Genomic DNA, 17,621 nt, shown 5'->3' on the forward strand with positions numbered 1-17,621 from the left:
TATAATAATGAAATACTTTGTTTACTCTATATCCATACTGTCCAAAATTGGTTTTGGCACACTTTGGAAATACCTAAGGATTCGGCCGGCAACTTCAAAAGGGACATCCAGTGTCGCTAATAAAGCTGCATACCGAATTTCTTCCATCTGCCTCTGTTCATCTAACGACATAGCCGATTCTTCAGTTTGCGTACTGAAGTCGTTCGATTTCCTTATTTCTATTCCGTTTTTAGCGCAGTTTTCAAGATGGCACTTAGAGTCCGCGTGGCGGTTTAACGTATACATACGAGGCGTTAATTTGACTTGACATAATGAACAATAACATAAAGTCGGATCGCCATCAACTTCACACAGCCACGGTTTAAATTTGTCGATATTAAACCATTTGGATGTGAACGTTCGTCTCCGGCGTTCCGCTGCTATACTGTCTACTAAATTTGGATTGGAAGATAAAAACTGGTGCCTCGTAGACTCCAAGTGCCTCTTGACGTTAGAGGAACGACATTTAAAAGTTTGTTTACAGATGGAGCAAAAGAAAATGGTATTATCTTCCGGGACTTCGCACAACCAAGATTTTAAAATTGGATCGTTCATCCAAGCTGCCTGAAATCTGTATTTTAACCTTTTTCTGACCTCCTCTGACGTCATTTTCTTTTATAAGTAATTTAATTATCTACACTAATTAACAATTAACTATTACAAACTAAATCAAGTACACAAAATGTCAGGACACTGTTGATGTACACTGATCCGGTGGGAATTTAAAAGTCCACGCTTTGTTTGTTCAGAAACTGCGACAATTAAGCTGGGAGCCACAACATCCGCACCACCAAACAGTTTCTCACAACTATGCAGTGTAGTAAAGTTTGTGAGACGATAATATTGGCTACCAATATCTGAAACAAAAAGAAAATGCGTATCGAGTCACTCTGCTTGCAATCTTAACACAATGTATACGTCAGATTTTTAATTTGAACACGTTCATTGCCAGATCAAAATCGTATAATATTCTGCAAAAGTAAAATTTTCATTTTCGACCATTGTAAGCTACATAACCTAAAATTTGTTTCAGCACTGATTTTTATAACCTTGTTAAAATTCATAATTTCTATCCAAATTTATTTTTTTCTACGTGTTAACTTGAGAATTAATTTTCCTGGTATCATAAATCTTGAACATGTTCATTGCCAGATCAAAATCGTATAATATTCTGCAAAAGTCAAATTTTAATTCTCGACCATTGTAAGCTACATAACCTAAAATTTGTTTCAGTACTTATTTTTACAATCTTATTCAAATTCATAAGTTCTATCCAAATTTATTTTTTTCTACGTGTTAACTTGAGAATTAATTTTTCTGGTATCATAAATCTTGAACACGTTCATTGCCAGATCAAAATCGTATAATATTCTGCAAAAGTCAAATTTTCATTTTCGACCATTGTAAGCTACATAACCTAAAATTTGTTTCAGCACTGATTTTTATAACCTTGTTAAAATTCATAAATTCTATCCAAATTTATTTTTTTCAACGTGTTAACTTGAGTATTAATTTTCCTGGTATCATAAATCTTGAACATGTTCATTGCCAGATCAAAATCGTATAATATTCTGCAAAAGTAAAATTTTCATTTTCGACCATTGTAAGCTACATAACCTAAAATTTGTTTCAGCACTGATTTTTATAACCTTGTTAAAATTCATAATTTCTATCCAAATTTATTTTTTTCTACGTGTTAACTTGAGAATTAATTTTTCTGGTATCATAAATCTTGAACACGTTCATTGCCAGATCAAAATCGTATAATATTCTGCAAAAGTCAAATTTTAATTCTCGACCATTGTAAGCTACATAACCTAAAATTTGTTTCAGTACTTATTTTTATAACCTTGTTAAAATTCATAATTTCTATCCAAATTTATTTTTTTCTACGTGTTAACTTGAGAATTAATTTTCCTGGTATCATAAATCTTGAACATGTTCATTGCCAGATCAAAATCGTATAATATTCTGCAAAAGTAAAATTTTAATTCTCGACCATTATAAGCTACATAACCTAAAATTTGTTTCAGTACTTATTTTTACAATCTTATTCAAATTCATAAGTTCTATCCAAATTTAGTTTTTTCAACGTGTTAACTTGAGAATTAATTTTTCTGGTATCATTAATCTTGAACACGTTCATTGCCAGATCAAAATCGTATAATATTCTGCAAAAGTAAAATTTTCATTTTCGACCATTGTAAGCTACATAACCTAAAATTTGTTTCAGCACTGATTTTTATAACCTTGTTAAAATTCATAATTTCTATCCAAATTTATTTTTTTCTACGTGTTAACTTGAGAATTAATTTTCCTGGTATCATAAATCTTGAACATGTTCATTGCCAGATCAAAATCGTATAATATTCTGCAAAAGTCAAATTTTAATTCTCGACCATTGTAAGCTACATAACCTAAAATTTGTTTCAGTACTTATTTTTACAATCTTATTCAAATTCATAATTTCTATCCAAATTTATTTTTTTCAACGTGTTAACTTGAGAATTAATTTTTCTGGTATCATATAACTTGAATACGTTCATTGCCAGATCAAAATCGTATAATATTCTGCAAAAGTCAAATTTTCATTTTCGACCATTGTAAGCTACATAACCTAAAATTTGTTTCAGCACTGATTTTTATAACCTTGTTAAAATTCATAATTTCTATCCAAATTTATCTTTTTCTACGTGTTAACTTGAGAATTAATTTTTCTGGTATCATAAATCTTGAACACGTTCATTGCCAGATCAAAATCGTATAATATTCTGTAAAAGTCAAATTTTAATTCTCGACCATTATAAGCTACATAACCTAAAATTTGTTTCAGTACTTATTTTTACAATCTTATTAAAATTCATAAGTTCTATCCAAATTTATTTTTTTCTACGTGTTAACTTGAGAATTAATTTTTCTGGTATCATAAATCTTGAACACGTTCATTGCCAGATCAAAATCGTATAATATTCTGCAAAAGTCAAATTTTCATTTTCGACCATTGTAAGCTACATAACCTAAAATTTGTTTCAGCACTGATTTTTATAGCCTTGTTAAAATTCATAATTTCTATCCAAATTTATTTTTTTCTACGTGTTAACTTAAGAATTAATTTTTCTGGTATCATAATTGTAAATCATGTCACCCATATATGGCTGACGTGGCAATGAAAGTGTTAAAACGGTAAAACTGAGTAAAAAAGTCAAAAGTGTCCCCAAATCAAATTGAATGTAAGATGATTAATAGCTTATCGAAAGAAAACACTTCGTTCACAAAAATGTGAAAAAATTCAAAAACATTTTGTATATTGAAGCAAATGTTGCAGAATTTTTTCAGATAACAGATTGTAAAACTTGTTATAAAAGCACTCTGTAGAGTCAATTGCACTTATTACTTCTTTAAGCAAAAATATATTATTATTGTTATAAGCTGAATCCATAAGTCTTTGTTTGGGGGGGGGGGGGGGGGGTGTTTAAATAATGGCCCTTGCATTTCATACATAACTCAATATATATTTAGATATCACACACGTACATACAGATGTGTGTGTGTGTGTGTATCGTTTATTTTTGTTGGCTTTATATATATATATAAACACAAACATGAAGCCAACAAAAATCAGTACATGCGACTAAGCATGATCGCATGGCACCGATAGAGAGCGACCACTGAGATGGCGCTGTAATGGGGACGATATGGTTACTAGGATCAACCAAGGAACACGAATTCTTTAATTCTAACCAATAAAATCAACAATTTATTTCGAATACAGAGTTTCGGCGTCCGCCGAAGAGAGATTGTACAAAACATGACTCTACGATGACTTCCACACGCGGTTGTAGCATTTGTTTTCTCCTACGACCAACAGGGGGGTCGGTCGGTAATGCAGGGCTCTGGACCGCCATAGCTACTCTCCCCCTAGAATCGTTGCTAGGTTCGAAAGAGGACCACGCACCCGTTTGGTTGTCCAGGCGGCAGGGGAGGTGAACCCTTACGTGGCGCGTCCCCAGGTGGCGGATAGGGGCAGCCGTTGAGATGGGATGCGGGGATGAGGTCACCAACCTGAGACTGGTGGCCGAATCCCCGCGTGGCATCCCGGAGGTCGGAGCGAAAGCTCCCGCGGACCAAACACAGGTATGAATGCTTTGCATGTGTGAATGTGTGTGTGAGTGGCCCGAGGCATGGGATATTTGCCGCGGGAGTTACCTAAGGCTGCAGGTTGGCCAGTTGGCTGCGGATGAGTAACCAGCGGCCAACGTGGTCACCCGGCCGGCGGCTTAGTCTCATGTCACGTGGGCGTCCATGAGGATTTCCCCACGTATAAAAAAAAGAAAAAAAAAGGTTCGAAAAAGAAAGCTACATCTTTTGGAGGAGGGGGCGCAACGCGTCGTTGGCCAGATCAGGGGGATGGGGATGACGGTGGCGGTCCATAAGACCGAGGTGACAGCGTTTCATTCACCTCGGCAGGATCCGCCACCCTCTCTGATCCGGATGGGTGAGACTGTTATCGAGGTGAAGCCCCGGATGAGGTATCTCGGTCTGATCCTCGATAGCCAGTGGCACTTCGAGGAGCATTTCCGCTGCCTGGCCTCCCGGTTGGAGAGGACGGTCACGGCTTTAGGCCGGATCCTACCCAACCTGGGGGGCCCGGCGGGCCGAGTTCGCCGCCTGCATGTGGCAATGGTTCGGTCGGTGGCCCTTTACGTGGCCCCCGTCTGGGCGGACGACCTGGCGGGCTCCCGGCGCAGCATGACGATGCTGCGTCGAGTGCAGAGGCGGATGGCGCTGAAGGTCGTCCGCGGGTATCGAACCGTGTCGTATGAGGCGGCAACGGTTCTTGCGGGGATGCCGCCCATGGACCTCCTCGCGCGGTCGCACGCGGTGATGTACTGTCGTGCGGGAGTGGGGGCGGTCCCGGATGTGCAGGAACCTACTTGGGACGATTTGAGGCGTCAGGTTCGGCAATTCGTGGTGCTGGCGTGGCAGGAGCTGTTGGCTCTGCCAACTGCGGGGCACCGGACAGTCGAGGCTGTTCGGCCACTCCTGAGTGAGTGGCTCGACAGAGGCCATGGAAGCACTGATATATACAGGGTGGGGCAGTAACTATTAGCACCTCAGATATCGTCGAAATTATAAGTTTCACAGAAATGTTTGCTAAAGTAAATTGCACAGTACGAAGGGCGCTATTGGGTGGCGATAATAGTTTTTTTGCAGGTGCAGGTACTTCGGACATTTGAAGGTCACATCCATTTTTTTAAATGGATCGGTATGTTTTTGCTTCCGTATCACGATAGAGGATCTTAAAACGAGTTCAACGACCTATTACACAAGGTCATTGAAGGTCATAGAAAGTAGAGAAAGGCGATAATATTTACGGTTTTGATAGTAAATGAAACATGTTTATAGTAGGTGTTCGAAATGATGACCATCACTGTCAATGCACCGTTGGATTCTTTTTACGATTGATTGACTTGCAAGTCTTACAGCGTCAGAACTTATTGATGCACAGGCTGCAATAATTCGCTGTTGCATATCGTGAGATGTAGTTGGTACTTCTTTGTACACTTTCTCTTTCAGTGTTCCCCACAGAAAGAAATCTAAAGGTGTTATGTCTGGTGAACCAGCTGGCCACGATATTGGACCGCCGCGTCCAATCCAACGATTTCGAAATTTTTCATCGAGTTCCCTTCGCGCAATCGATGAATAATGTGCTGGGCATCCATCCTGTTGATACCACATGGTTTGTCGTGTAAATAAAGGTAACTCTTCTAGCAAAAAACCCAATGTATCCTTAATAAAATTAGCATTGACGTTGCCATTCAAATTTCCATTGATAAAATAAGGTCCAATAATTTGATCACCTATGATACCGCACAGATCATTGTTTTTGATGTTCAACCTGTCGCAGCCAATGTGGATTTTCCGCTGCCCATAAATGCATGTTATGCAAATTAACATTCCCGTGATTTGTGAATGTTGCTTGATCAGTAAATAAGACGGTATTAAAAAAAAGCTCATTGTTTTGAATCTGACGTATAGCCCATCGACAAAACTCAACGCGATTCGTGAAGTCGTTCCCATGCAATTCTTGGTGAAGACTAACGTGATACGGATGAAATTTGTGACGGTGCAAAATGCGAAGTACGCTCCTCCTACTAATGCCAGATTCGCGTTCAATTTGTCGCGAACTAATATGAGAATTTCTAGACACACTAGCGAGCACACCGATTTCCATTTCTTCGTTAATTACTCGTTTCTGGCGTTCACTTTTACGAACACTTAAATTACCGGTTTGCCTAAGTTTATCATACACATTTTTAAATGTTTGACGCGAAGGCTGAGACCGATGTGGATATCGTTCAGCATACAAGTTTTTCGCCCTTACAGAATTTTGTTGGCATTCGCCATAAATAAGAAGCATATCAACCTGCTCTTCAAACGGATACATCGTGCCGGATTGACCGATTTATCGACACTAATCTTATGATGTTTATCTTACTCTGCAAACTATTAAAGTGTCCTTCAAGCAGTGTTTATTCTCAGTGAAGTAAACGGTAAGCATTACGCATTCCTCTACTGTTGACAATACGTATGTTTCATTTACTACCAAAACCGTAAGTATTATCGCCTTTCTCTACTTTCTATGACCTTCAATGACCTTGTGTAATAGGTCGTTGAACTCGTTTTAAGATCCTCTATCGTGATACGGAAGCAAAAACATACCGATCCATTTAAAAAAATGGATGTCCACCATTTTTTGTCCGAAGTACCTCCACCTATTAAAAAAAACTATTATCGCCACCCAATAGCGCCCTTCATACTGTGCAATTTACTTTAGCAAATATTTCTGTGAAACTTATAGATTCGAAGATATCTCAGGTGCTAATAGTTACTGCCCCACCCTGTATTTATCAGCGCTAAGCCATATCCACATAATCGTTTAGCGCCGCTGATTCGAGTAAAAGGACGCCAGTAGTAATCGACGACCGTACGTCGCAACATCGTACGAATTGCTCCGCGAAAGAGGAAAAAAACAATGGTTTGTCCGCTCGTCGTGGGGGCGTTGGCCCTAGTAGTCGTTTACTTGGTAAACAAATACAGCTATTGGAAGAAACGTGGAATTCCAGTCGCGAGAGAATTGCATGGGAACGACTTCATGAATCGCGTTGAGTTTTGTCAAACAATGAGCTTTTTTTTAATACCGTCTTATTTACTGATGAAGCAACATTCACAAATCACGGGGATGTCAATTTGCATAACATGCATTTATGGGCAGCGGAAAATCCACATTGGCTGCGACAGGTTGAACATCAAAAACAATGGTCTGTACGGTATCATAGGTGATCAAATTATTGGACCTTATTTTATCAATGGAAATTTGAATGGCAACGTCTATGCTAATTTTATTAAGGATACATTGGGTCTTTTGCTAGAAGAGTTACCTTTATTTACACGACAAACCATGTGGTATCAACATGATGGATGCCCAGCACATTATTCATCGATTGTGCGAAGGGAACTCGATGAAAAATTTCGAAATCGTTGGATTGGACGCGGCGGTCCAATATCGTGGCCAGCTGGTTCACCAGACATAACACCTTTAGATTTCTTTCTGTGGGGAACACTGAAAGAGAAAGTGTACAAAGAAGTACCAACTACATCTCACGATATGCAACAGCGAATTATTGCAGCCTGTGCATCAATAAGTTCTGACGCTGTAAGACTTGCAAGTCAATCAATCGTAAAAAGAATCCAACGGTGCATTGACAGTGATTGTCATCATTTCGAACACCTACTATAAACATGTTTCATTTACTACCAAAACCGTAAGTATTATCGCCTTTCTCTACTTTCTATGACCTTCAATGACCTTGTGTAATATGTCGTTGAACTCGTTTTAAGATCCTCTATCGTGATACGGAAGCAAAAACATACCGATCCATTTAAAAAAATGGATGTGACCTTGAAATGTCCGAAGTACCTCCACCTGCAAAAAAACTATTATCGCCACCCAATAGCGCCCTTCGTACTGTGCAATTTACTTTAGCAAACATTTCTGTGAAACTTATAGTTTCGAAGATATCTGAGGTGCTAATAGTTACTGCCCCACCCTGTATATACTATGGATACGAGATGCCGAGAAAGAGATTGATGTGGCTTTACATACCAGCGCCGCCAAGTTAGACACCAGTGTACTACATCCCCCTGTACACCTCTTCAGCCCCGCGGTGCTCAGAACTTTGTCACTCTTCAGATGGCGTTGCCCGCAATGCAGTTGCGCGTTAGGCAGAACGACCATTTTGTTTTGTAGCGTGGTTTGGTGTGTTTTGTGAGTGTATATTTACTGTTTATCGTGTTTTATCGTGCATATTTGATATTTATTGAACTTTCGAAGTTAGCAGATATGTTAACATCATTTAAATTGAATATTAGAAATAAGAGTATGATAAATTGCAAGGAAACTATTATGGTCAGCTTAGTAGCTGTATGTGAATCTGATCATACTACGTTTTATTGTAGTTAGGGAGCATGGGTAAATGCTTAGTTTGCGGAAAGTTAAGCAACAATAAAACAAATGCGACATTACACAAGTATGTAAAGATAACATAACCTCTTTTCAATTTAGTAGTTAAATTAATTTTTTAATCATTTTATTACTCAATTCTTTTTGTTTGCTGTTTTTTTTAATTCTCATATGATTTTGCATAGATTTCCTCGAAATGAAGCACTATGTAAACAGTGGGTCAAAGAAGTAGGTCGGGAAGGATGGATACCTACAGACAGTAGTTTCATCTGTTCTGATCATTTTCCTGAAAACAGCATCGTGGTATACTATAATAGAAAACGCTTAAAGCCTGGAAGTGTGCTCACGATTTTACCGAAAAAGTCAAGATGTGAACCACAGAGGAATATCTTAAGGGAAAGTAATGGTAGAGGTAAGACACTTTGTCTTTGTTAATAAAGGGTTGCAAAGTATATAATATATACTTGTTTCTTTTCAGATAATAATGATGTTCTGACAACTTTTGCAACAATAGAAGAAGTCCCAGAAACGACTATTGTTGTAGAATGCAATCATTCTCCTATAAGCAGCAACCAGACACGTAAGTTGAAATAAGTTTCAAATATACAGAGTATCCCATTTTAATCTATAAATGAAATTATCTCTTCCAATTTTTCTTATTCATAAAGTAAAAACTTACTTTAACATATTAAAAGTGGCATATAATGTTACTATTTAAGGATTGAAATCTGTCTACAGTACTGAACAATATTTCCCATTACAGTTAGTAAAGATTTCTCTTCGCCACGCACATCAAAAACTGCAAATGTAAGGGATAAGTGTCAACTCACACTGCATGACAAAGTACTACATGATCATCGTTACCAAAATACACCACGAAGTACGATGAAGAAATTAGATAATATGCGAAGAAGATTGCAGTCCACGATGCAGGAGAATAGATTACTGAAGCAGCAGGTCACACGACTGAGAAAAAAGGTACACTCTTTACAAAATGTGATACAAGGGTTAAAGGAAAACAGACTTTTGCCTGATAGTGCATATTATTGTCGATGCTTCATTAGAATTGTTCAACCGCATGCTCAAAAACAAGAAAAACATAGGTAAACTCATGCGAGACAAATACCCACCAGCACTGCGCGCGTTTGCTTTGACTGTACACTTCTATTCACCAAAAGTGTATTCGTATATTAGAAAAACCTTCAATTTAGCGCTTCCGCACGCAGATGTCCTCAGAGCCTGGTATAGTAGTATAAATGCAGAACCAGGTTTTACTGAGGATTCCTTTGCATTATTAAAAGAAAAATCTGGCGAGTTAAAAGAAAAAGGGCAAAGACTGCTTTGTGCAGTGATATTTGATGAGATGGGCATAAAAAAAGGATGTCAGAGGGGTCGTGATGGGACAGTGCGGGGTCATGTAGATTTAGGTGTCGGTAACAGTGGTGGGGATGACCTTCTAGAGGCCAAAAATGCCCTCGTAATAATGGTTGCGGCGCTAGACAAAAATTGGAAACTTCCAATCGGCTATTTTTTAATTACAACGTTGAACGCCGAAACTAAAGCCAACTTATTGCGAGAGGCATTCATTCGCCTACAGAAAGCGGGCGTGACTGTGTACAGTTTCACGTTAGACGGCCCATGTGATCATTTTGCCGCAGTAGAAGTATTAGGTGCTCGAATGCATGTAGATACGAGAAAGACAGAGCATGAAAATATTTATGACATATTTAAAGTTCATTTCGCACATCCTGTGCCTGACGAGCCAGATATTAATGTAATATTTGATGCTTGTCATATGTTAAAGAACATAAGAAATTGTTTAGGCGAATACTTAGTCCTCTTTGATGGAGAAGGAAAGAAAATCGAGTGGCGATATATACAAGCACTTGCTTTACTGCAACAGAAGGAAGGTCTACGTTTGGGTAATCGTCTTCTTACAAAACACATTGAATACCGGAAAATGGTGATGAAAGTGGCCTTAGCTGCGCAAACACTGAGCTCAAGCGTGGCCGATAGCATTGAATTTTGTTGGAATGTGCTTCGAATCCCGGAATTTGAAGGTGGCGGAGCAACAGCACGTTTTTTACGCTGCGTCGATGCGATATTTGATTTTTTGAACGTGAGAAATCCATGGGGGAGGCACCTCAAATGCCCTCTAAAACGCGACAATGAGGATATTTGGCGTCCACGTTTAATCGTAGAACTTGAATATTTATCAAAAATTAAAGATAAAAATGGAACTTCCATATTCCTCTCCAGGCGAAAAGCAGGATTTATCGGCCTTTTTACCGCAGTATTATCTATTTTTAACATATACGACTCTTATATTAAACCAAATGAATCGCAAATGAAATATTTACTATCTTATAAGACGAGCCAAGATCATCTGGAGCTCTTTTTTTGCGCTGTTAGAGTCAGAAGTGGGTGGTGCCCAAATCCAACAGCTTCGCAGTTTGTTTCCGCGTACAAGCGACTGCTTGTGCGACATGACATTTCTATTAATACAGGAAACGTGAGAGCATTAGACAACACTAAAATATTAAATGTATCAAGCGAACCAAAAAAAAAAAACATGCAAAAATAGATAGGTTTATGACCAAGTACATAATTTGAAAATACAAGACAAGTACGGGCTCAGTGAACATGTACAACATACTGATTACTTCCCCGAAATTACCGAATTTTAAAATTTCACATGGGCACAGTCTCCAAATCTAAGTGAATTTTCCCAGCAAGCAATTGGATATATTGCTGGCTGGGTAATTTTATCTTTAAAAAAACACAGAAAAATTAGGTGCATTGAATGTTTACTTGCATGTGAGGAAATAGATAAAAGTAACATTTCCGTACACAAACATGATCCAACATCATATATTAAAGCAATTACGCGTAATTTTTTAATTATACCATCGCCGAGTGTTGTGCAAAGGGTCTAGCCGAATAAGCATGGTAAAAGTGCCCCCAAACCAAATTGAACGGGGTTAATACCACTCGATAGGTGGTTCGAAGAAACCCCTTTTCCCAAAGTTTCAAACCGGTATCTCTACTACAGGGGTAATTACGGGGTGAAAATCATTTTTTGGTTTATCCTCAATATCTCCCGTTCTACTCAATTAAAGATTATGAAAAAAATCATGGTTATTCTATCGATTGATGTACATGTTTGAGAATTTTCTCAGAATTTTTGGATGCAAATTCGATTTTTAAAAAATTCGAAAATATTTTAACCGTCGATTTTTTGTCGAAGTTATCAAGTGACCACATTTGTTTTTATACAGTATAAAGCTCTCAAAAGAATTAGTAATCCCTAATTTTTTCAGATTTTTCGAAGGGGTGGAACGTAGTGAAAAAAATAAAAAATGATTAAAAAATAGTGAAAAAGCTTTATATTGTCTTAATTACTTACGTGACCATGCTCATATTTTTACAGCTATAGCGTAACATTATGACTATTAATGCGTAATTTTTTCAGATTTTTTGGAAAAGTGCATTATTGTTAAATAAATATGAATTCATATTTCCTACTTCTTCATACCAAAAAAGGCCGCACATGCTTTTAAAATAGATATAATTAAAATATATTTGTTTACATACTTTGTTAACTGGTCGCTAGATGTAGTTTCAAATATGTACGTGTGATACTGGACTCCTGTTGATTAGAACCACTACGGCGCGGCGCGATGCGCTGATCATTTTGGTACAGTATCCTTGTGTATATAATATATAAAATTAATATTATAATATATGTAATATATATTATATACATGAAGTTTTTTAAATATTCCTTAAATATTTTTGCTTTAATTAAAATAAATGATCTAAACAAGGTTTACCTGCTATTATTTTTATTGCCAGCATTAATAACTCGGTTTGTTCTTCAATCTTCATCGCTGTCATCATTTATTACAGTATTTACTTTTTCACTTTCAAATAATTTACTCAGTATTTCTGCAGGTTTTATTATTTTTGAAGTGTATCTGGCATGCGATATATAATAAATTATCACAGCTATATGGGAGCAGCATCCAATTGTCCTGTTACCACTATTCACAGAAATATGGTCTAATTCCCGAGTAGCTCGTTGAATTTGATGTATAGACTATGTAGCACTTGTACAGTTTTTTATTAATATGTCATGATTGCACTTTGAACTGAACTATATTTTCGTTTTGTTTTAGATAACTGAGGTTTATTTTATTTTGTTCATTCATTATTTCGGCAAGATAGGATATTGCTTGGGAAAATTGATACGATCCCGTAAAAAATATTTTTAGATCTTGTTCGGTCATTTCTGGGAAGTCGAGTAAATCGGTTACTGTTATTTTCTTGAATGCAGCACTGTGAGGAAGGACACAGAACTTACCCCAGAACCGCCAAAAGCAAAACTTCTAACATATATGTATTTAGCTATGTGTTGTAACCACGCTGTGTGCGTTATGTGCTTTTTAATATAATAAAATATTATATTTATAATATTGTTTGCGTTAGTCTCATCCTCATCTTTATGTTTATCAGTACATAATATTATTCAGATTCAGACAAAATGTTGGCAATGTCGCGCATGGTTTATCGAAATGATAGCGCATCGCGCCGCGCCGCGCCGTAGTGGTTCTAATCAACAGGAGTCCAGTATCACACGTACATATTTGAAATTACATCTAGCGACCAGTTAACAAAGTATGTAAACAAATATATTTTAATTATATCTATTTTAAAAGCATGTGCGGCCTTTTTTGGTATGAAGAAGTAGGAAATATGAATTCATATTTATTTAACAATAATGCACTTCTCCAAAAAATCTGAAAAAATTACGCATTAATAGTCATAATATTACGCTATAGCTGTAAAAATATGAGCATGGTCACGTAAGTAATTAAGACAATATAAAGCTTTTTCACTATTTTTTAATCATTTTTTATTTTTTTCACTACGTTCCACCCCTTCGAAAAATCTGAAAAAATTAGGGATTACTAATTCTTTTGAGAGCTTTATACTGTACAAAAACAAATGTGGTCACTTGATAACTTCGACAAAAAATCGACGGTTAAAATATTTTCGAATTTTTTAAAAATCGAATTTGCATCCAAAAATTCTGAGAAAATTCTCAAACATGTACATCAATCGATAGAATAACCATGATTTTTTTCATAATCTTTAATTGAGTAGAACGGGAGATATTGAGGATAAACCAAAAAATGATTTTCACCCCGTAATTACCCCTGTAGTAGAGATACCGGGTTGAAACTTTGGGAAAAGGGGTTTCTTCGAACCACCTATCGAGTGGTATTAACCCCGTTCAATTTGGTTTGGGGGCACTTTTACCATGCTTATTCGGCTAGACCCTTTGTGACGGTGCAAAATGCGAAGTACGCTCTTCCTACTAATGCCAGATTCGCGTTCAATTTGTCGCGAACTAATATGAGAATTTCTAGACACACTAGCGAGCACACCGATTTCCATTTCTTCGTTAATTACTCGTTTCTGGCGTTCACTTTTACGAACACTTAAACTACCGGTTTGCCTAAGTTTATCATACACATTTTTAAATGTTTGACGCGAAGGCTGAGACCGATGTGGATATCGTTCAGCATACAAGTTTTTCGCCCTTACAGAATTTTGTTGGCATTCGCCATAAATAAGAAGCATATCAACCTGCTCTTCAAACGGATACATCGTGCCGGATTGACCGATTTATCGATACTAATCTTATGATGTTTATCTTACTCAGCAAACTATTAAAGTGTCCTTCAAGCAGTGTTTATTCTCAGTGAAGTAAACGGTAAGCATTACGCATTCCTCTACTGTTGACAATACGTATGTTTCATTTACTACCAAAACCGTAAGTATTATCGCCTTTCTCTACTTTCTATGACCCTCAATGACCTTGTGTAATAGGTCGTTGATCTCGTTTTAAGATCCTCTATCGTGATACGGAAGCAAAAACATACCGATCCATTTAAAAAAATGGATGTGACCTTCAAATGTCCGAAGTACCTCCACCTGCAAAAAAACTATTATCGCCGCCCAATAGCGCCCTTCGTACTGTGCAATTTACTTTAGCAAACATTTCTGTGAAACTTATAGTTTCCAAGATATCTGAGGTGCTAATAGTTACTGCCCCACCCTGTATAAGTGATACATTTCGATTTTCTGCTTCACGTAGCTGGCTGATTAATTTCAAATGCAAACATAATATCCGCCAAAGGCAAGTCACAAGATATGTTTCTAGGCGGAAAATTATTACATTACAAGAAATAGAAGAATCGGCAAAACGTTTCCAACACCAGACTAAAAATATTATAACTATAGGAACAATACCACCACATTTTATTATAAATACAGACCAGACAGGATGCGAGTATCGCACTAATATAAAGAGAAGCCTATCGCATAATGGGGAGAAAGCAACACAAATTGCAATAGACAGTATATCCAAGTTGATGCATTCGTATACAGCTCAATACTCTGTCACTCTTGCAGGTAAATTAATACCTAAAGTACCCATTTGCTTGCAAGAACCGAAAGGGTCTTTCGGTCCGCAGGTACTAAACACAGTGAAGAGTTTGATAAATCAGTACGAAAACGTATTTGTCACGTGCACAAAATCCGGGAAATTAACTACACTCTGCTACAAGGAATTTTTGGAAAATGTTTTGAAACCATATGTCGAAAAGAACGAATTCTGTTTAATAGTTGATTCGTGGTCTGGTCAAACTGACAACAGTTTATACGATAATTTATTTTACGACGACGAAAATAATGCAACATGCGCATTAAAAATTGTACCACCTCAATGCACATCGATATGTCAAACCTACGACGTATACACAGATGCAAAATTCAACTTTTATTTTACAAGAGAATCGTTCACTTCATTCTAGGGAAGACGCCATAAAAATGCATTCGCTTATTCATAACCAATTATCCGCGCCGATATTTGAAAAAATGGTAAAATATGCTTTTTACGCGTCCGGATTGACAGAGAGTCGTGAAATTTTCCTCAACGTTCATCAAGTATGCTTTCCGCCTAAGGACAATAATAAAAAATGTAATTGTGAAGAGCAATCCTTTATAACATGTGCATGGTGTGAGAAGCGACTATGTTTCCCCTGCTTTCATGATAATTACCACCCATCTGTTTGTAATGTGTATAAAAAATGAACAAATTGTTAAATTCTAAAATGCTTCATATTTTCCTTTTCAACCTTCCCAAACATCCAAAATAAAATATATAAAAATAAATATAAAAAAAATTAATTTCACGCACGAGGATTTGGATTTGCTAATGAAAGTAGAATATGAAAAAAAAAAAAAATTATAAAAACCAAGCACGGGGATTCGAACCTTACACCATCGTATCAGAAATACATCTCGCTATCCACCAGGCCACGCTGCCGCTTCGCAATTAGTGCTAACTTTGTGATAATTATGGCACACGTCGATTGTTCAAAAATCGTTATTTTTCTGAAATAAAAAATATGTACCCTTAAAATTGCACGTAGAGCGTCTGTGTAAAATTTCAGTTCGATCGAAGAACTTTGATATTTAACTCAAAATTTTTCGAGAACGGGGGCTTATCTACACTTTTGGCAAAATATGGGTCGAATTATTTTTCGAGTAGAACATCTGTGCCAAATTTAAAAAAAATCGGTGTTCCATGGGATGTGGTCTCCCCTTGTTAGTGTCCTAACCTTAAAACCACGTGCGTTATAGAAGGAGCTTTTTTGTTAAACATTGTTGTTAAGAATAAATATAGTGAAAATCGAATCCGCTGTTTCCTTGAACTAAATTATTACTATAGTATAATTACTGTAATTGGTGACCCCGACGTGATTCAAGCGGATTACGAAAAATCGCCAGCACCACGAGTTCCGAGGATGCAAGCTCAAAACCACCGCAGTCACAGCAACAGGCATTTTACGACACAGATTATCTGGCTGCAGCGAGTAAACCTCAATTTCCTGCATTTATGAAAGAGAGACCAGATATTTGGTTTTACCTGATCGAAGCTGAATTCGCCGCGACGACGCCACAGTGGTTCAGATTGGAAACCCGTGTGCCATTTCCTTAAAAAATCGATTCTCACATATCGATATTTGATAAGTGTATACTATTTCTTAAATATCCAGCAATCTCGAAAATGAAGATATTTATACAATTTGATATAGTTTTTTAGTAGCAATGGCGACTTGAAGTCGGATTTTTTGTGGATAGTGTCTTTCATTAGAAAAATTGGATTTCTTCTTTCATGCTTTCTGATGTTCCTATTCAATATTTTCCTGTTCTCTTTTTTTTAAAGTAAAGAGCATTCTTCCATGATAGGAAACCGCTCCTTACATTAATGATTACCGTATAAAATGTACTGGAAAAGTAATGCTGAATGAAATATAATAAATTTTTCAAGTTTCTTGCAGTTGACAAAGATTATCTTTTAAGTCCCAAAGAATCCCGCGTTTTAACAAATTGGAATATTCTCGGCACACCTTCCTCTAAATAATCATGAAAGAGTTGATTCCCCCCTCGTCCCACTGCTCAAATTATTATTGTTTAAAGCTATTAACGTTGGACGCGGTATCGCATCAATTAATAAAATTCGACGTGGAGAGAAAACAAGAAAACAATATACGTTAGGTGCTTTGAACACGTTGACAAAACAGAAGAATGTGCTAACAATACCTATTGACAAAATCCACAATCACTTAGTTACCAACCCAATAAATTTATCAGAACCGTCTGAGCATTCATAGCGAGCATTTGAAGTTTTTTCTGCGTATTCAAAAGTTACTGCGTTCAGTTTTGTTTTAAGTTTTGTTTATTGTAATTTGTGTTTCTTATTATTTATGTATTTATTTATATCTCTTTCTACATAGTTAAAGTTTAAGTTATATTTAAGTTTTGTTTTGTTTTGCATCGATATAACATCTCATTAAACTTCTATTTGGTAAGTACAGTGGCTCGCATTAATATTCGGACACCATGCTGTGTGCGAGATTATTGCTCTATATATTTGTTTACACTAGTGTTATTGAATTGTTTTTTTCGTAATATATTAAAACAC

At 36.8% G+C, this 17,621-nt stretch overlaps 1 long non-coding RNA gene across 1 annotated transcript in view; it reads right to left on the reverse strand.

The window, feature by feature from the left end:
• Positions 1-17,621, reverse strand: part of LOC143348862 (uncharacterized) — a 62,128-nt gene continuing 44,507 nt past the window's right edge. Inside the window, exon 3 of the long non-coding RNA XR_013080838.1 lies at positions 1-896. This is a non-coding gene — a long non-coding RNA (uncharacterized LOC143348862). The remainder of the gene's footprint in view (positions 897-17,621) is intronic.

The sequence above is a fragment of the Colletes latitarsis genome, chromosome 12 (assembly GCF_051014445.1).
Source record: "Colletes latitarsis isolate SP2378_abdomen chromosome 12, iyColLati1, whole genome shotgun sequence".
NCBI classification, from domain to species: domain Eukaryota; kingdom Metazoa; phylum Arthropoda; class Insecta; order Hymenoptera; family Colletidae; genus Colletes; species Colletes latitarsis.